We start from the raw sequence: 4,793 nt of genomic DNA, 5'->3' as shown, positions 1-4,793 counted from the left end.
ATTGTCAAAAATTATTAAATATTTTTGTTTAATAAATCATATTCATTTGATTTAACATAACGAATTTTTCGATTTAATTTTTGTATAAATAACATTTGTTGTAATTAATGTTTAATTAATTTTTTGCTTAATATATATTTTATTATGACGTTCGTTCATCAATTTTATTATTTTAATTTATTTTTTAAAATACCTGTAATTTGATATAATTAAAAATTGAATGGTATTTGAGAGAATCTACTCACATTATAAAATTAGAAATTTTATAGTTTTAATTAAAAATTGTTCAATACACTCAACTAAAATGTAAAATCATATGATTTTATATAAAAAATACTGAAATTACCAAACACTTGTAAATTTATTCACTTCAATATGTAAAATTATTTTAAAAAAATTTCAATTTTACGCAACTGCAAAACTAAAAAAAGCGGATTGTATATTATTAATATTAAACAACAAAGGCAATACAAGTACCTTTATGGTTTTTATAAAAAATGTTGATTAGTTTTATGTCACATCACCCTAACAACATTAGTTGAATTTTTTAATCAATGAAAGATATTTTAATAAATTGTAGTTTTGTTTTTGTATTTTATTAAAGGACGAAAACTTGATTCATTTTAAAATGAAGTGTTGGTTAAATTCAAAATATGCGAATAAATAAGTATCAGTTAAATCAGTTTAGACATCAAAATATGTTATTGTGTACATGACAACCTAAAACAGACATAAATTTTAAAAAGGAATTTAAATAAAATAAATAAATTTTGCTATTAAAATTTACTTAATACAAAATATTATAAAATAATAATTACATATATGTAATTGTTACACTAGCCTTTCTACGAAGAGCAATATGAAACTGAAATCTGAATATATGTAACTTTTATGAATTAAAAATTCTTTACATTTAGGTTTAATAATTAGATTGAGAATAACAAAAACAATAATAATAAATACAATGTGCCACATATAGAATGTTTAATCAATATTCATTGAAAAGAAATTTGATTTGAAAGAAATGTATTTAATATTAGATAATGTTTTAAAATAAAGACAATATTTTTATAATCAAAAATATTCCAAAAGAATTGCTTCCTGTCATTCTTGAAGTGTCTCGGTATCTGCAAACGAAGCCACCATGTACTTGGCCTTTCTTGTGAATTTCAATATATAATTGTAGAATAAGTTCAATAGTACTGCAGCCAATGTAGTCAACATAAGTAGTATTTGGTTTGATATTGAGAAGAAGTAATCCGGTAGCTAATGTCCCATAGTCATGGATTTTTTTAGACATTGCCAATTTCGGTTGCGAGCAATTTAAGGCATTATTTTACTAAATTCTTTCGATAAAGTCGGTTGGTTTATATGGGTTAGATTGGGTTATTGTGCTGATTCTATGGATGTATTTACACTTATCAGCCCACTGTATTGACGTGAAAAAATAACAAAAGGTTACTTTAAAAAAAGATATTGAAAATAATCAAAGGCATTTATTAAGTAATTACCTAGCATGTCGTATATTTACTGCGCATCCAGTTGATAGCAACTAGTCAAATATTAACTTAAGATGATATAGTATATTGATTGTGGATAAGTGATTGGCTTATTTGAAATGCTTTATATAGTGCCTATCTAATTAAGCTATCTTAAACGAACTTGCATTTTTTAAATATAGCAGGTTATAGTCCTGATGATAAAACAGTTAAAGTACTTGTGATAAAACACCACTGCTATACGCTGATAAAAAATATCAATAAAAATAAAAATAGATCTTTGCAATTTTTATAAGTTCGCCGAAATAAAATGTAATTTTCCACTCAACGAAATTGTTTATTAATGTTAACGTTCTCATAGCCGAAGGGTTTTTTCGACATAAAATAATATGTTACTCAAGGCATCATATGATTAGTTCACAATTTTTATTTTTTACAATATGTTAAATTTGATATTTTTCAATTTATATATTATATATTTACAATTTTAATATTCTTCAGTGATGTGCTTTACTTGTCTTTTAGTGGATACAAAAACAAACAAAATTGTCATATCTGTGGAACTGAAATTCGTTCTTATAGAATAATAACTGTCATAAAACCACTACGCCCACAAAAAGTCACTATATGCTGTGGTATTTGGTGTGGAATTGTTATAGCTAATTGTTGTGATAGCTGACGAAGACGTAAAACAAGCCAACTATTCTATTCCCTATAGAACATTTCCGGTATTGGGTTTATTAAGTGAGAAATTTTCCATTTCGCGTTTTAGTCATGTAAAAATTTTGCAACTTGTTAGCACTGGACTTTTCTGTTGAGTTACGCAAAGAATTATATTTATGTTATAAATCCTAAAACTTATGACGCTTTGAAAACGAACATGCAACTAGTTATGGCCAAGTTAGTACCAGCTGTGTACCGTTAAGTCATTGAAAATTACCTCTGAAAGATCTAGTACTGTATAACGTTCTATGGAGGTTATTTGCATGCATGTATTTCAAATGCATTTCATACTTGATAACCAGATTACAAAAATATGTTGAAATAAAAATTTATTCAAAACCTTAATTTAATTAGTATATAAGTATATTGTGATTGAAAAGTGAATATGCTATTTAAATATATCATATAAATGAATAGGAAAAACAGCTTATTTTATATATTTTAAATACTAGTATTAAAATGTATCATATAATGGAATAGAAAAAATAATGGATAAAAATTTTGCATATATAATACAAGTATTTTGCGATTCAAATTAACTATTACTCGAAAAGTTGCTTGAGGGTTTAGGAGTTCTTAAAGTATGAAATATTTCAAACCCTTTCAATTTTTAATTTCGTTTGTTATAATTTTAAATTTGTGTTTTTATAAAATTTCAAGTCCTTTTCAGTAACTGACATCCGAAAAATCATTTCCGCTCCTATCGGCAATGTTTTTTGTTCATTCTTTCTAAAATGTTTTCATTTTTAATTTCTCTTCTAAAAGAATTATTTGTCTTTAACTAAGAAGACTTCAATTCATATTAATTTTAACGACTGATTTTTTGACAAATTTTTCTTTTTCGTTAGCAAAAAAATAATTTTTTTTTCTGGGACAAGATGCAAAGTTATGAAATATTACTTTTTGTGTTGTTTTATAAGAAAGAATAATTTATTTTTTTCCAATTCACATATTTCTATTAAATTATAATTTAAATTTATTGAGGGTTCTCATATTGATATTGTCATTGATAAATTTCAGACATGAGTTCTTAATGCAAATACCATTAAGACTATTATTCCATTAATTAGTAATTTGTGTACAAATTTGTTTGTTAAACATCATTTTAAAATACAAAAAATGAAGCTTTAGCATTTTTGAAATTGCGAAACTTCGTATTTTTTTGTTACAAGAAAATATTTTTTTTTATGGCTATATTTAAAATTTTAAGTTCAAACACAGAACAGAATACATATATGTTATACAGAACGGAATAAAAATATATATTTTTATATTATAAATAATAGATGAATATATCTATTTTCTTCCATTTTCTGTTTATTAACTATAACCTTTCATTAATATGTGCAAATGCTTTAACATTTAGTAAATAGCATTTTATCTGCTCGTGTTGTTTCATTAAATTTAATGTTGTCTGATTACTTGAACCAATGTATATTACTAGATTTGTCAATAAGATAAAATTATGTTGGTAACTTAGTAGAATTTCTCTACAGATAATACAAATGATTTCATTGTTCACAATTAGTCATTGTGATTTCTAAGAATAATAATATGGAACTACCTATATGTGGAGACAAGCATATCCATCTGACATGACTAAATTCATTTATTTCATAATAACTATCAAGACATTTTTGGTTTACTTCGGTATATATATGTATTCACAAATTTAATTATAATAGGAGATTAGTTGCATTCTTTACTAGAAATAATTTTTATTTATTATAGATACGGTGCGTACCAATAACAATCAAAATAATTTGTTTTTATTTAGATATCAAGTATGTTAGGTTAAGTTATACCGCAAATTCCTAAGGGATCTACTTAAGCTAATTGGCCCATTTTATTATCGTGTATTGTAGAAACTTAGAGTTTAAAACCACCTAGAACCTGTGGCGAATCTTAGAATGCTTTTTAGTGGGAGGTGTTGTAACTGATCACGACTCTCAAGGAAGGGGACTCCCAAAGTGTTTCGTCACCTTCGTGCATAAGCATATTCATAGTCTTCAAGATTTCCTAAACTACAATGACCTGTAAGTAAACCTATTGAAAGACTGATATCTATGCGGGGCATCTCAATGAGATTATTGGATTTATTTTTAATGAAAAATGACCAGATTATTTAGGTGTTCTGAGTGAGGTCCTGAAGCACTCTTTTTGGTTAGCACATCTGCTTTGCAGTTGTAATCTATGACCTAGATTAGAGAAGTATTGAGCTGCGTCGACTTAAATACTTTTATTTGTTAATATCAATATTTGAAGAATTTTAAAATATAATTTCGGAAACTAACCAAAAATATATTGGACTTTTTTTGCTAATTGAGGAGGACTTGTTCCTGCCTCCACCACAACTAACTAACTAAGAGAATTTTCGCAAAATAATCGAAAAGTTTTAAAAAGTACTGAATCAGTGTAACTTTCAAACCTAACAATCCACAAGCCATTTTATTAAAACATGTATATTGAATAAGATATGAGTATGTATATAAAAAATATTTATTCAATTGTTAAAATATATTTTGGTAAACAATTTAGGCTAATTGGTTTAGACATTTTGAGATATAAGCT

Source organism: Teleopsis dalmanni, chromosome 1 (genome assembly GCF_002237135.1).
Source record: "Teleopsis dalmanni isolate 2A chromosome 1, ASM223713v2, whole genome shotgun sequence".
NCBI classification, from domain to species: domain Eukaryota; kingdom Metazoa; phylum Arthropoda; class Insecta; order Diptera; family Diopsidae; genus Teleopsis; species Teleopsis dalmanni.
Note: the sequence above shows the minus strand (reverse complement) of the source record.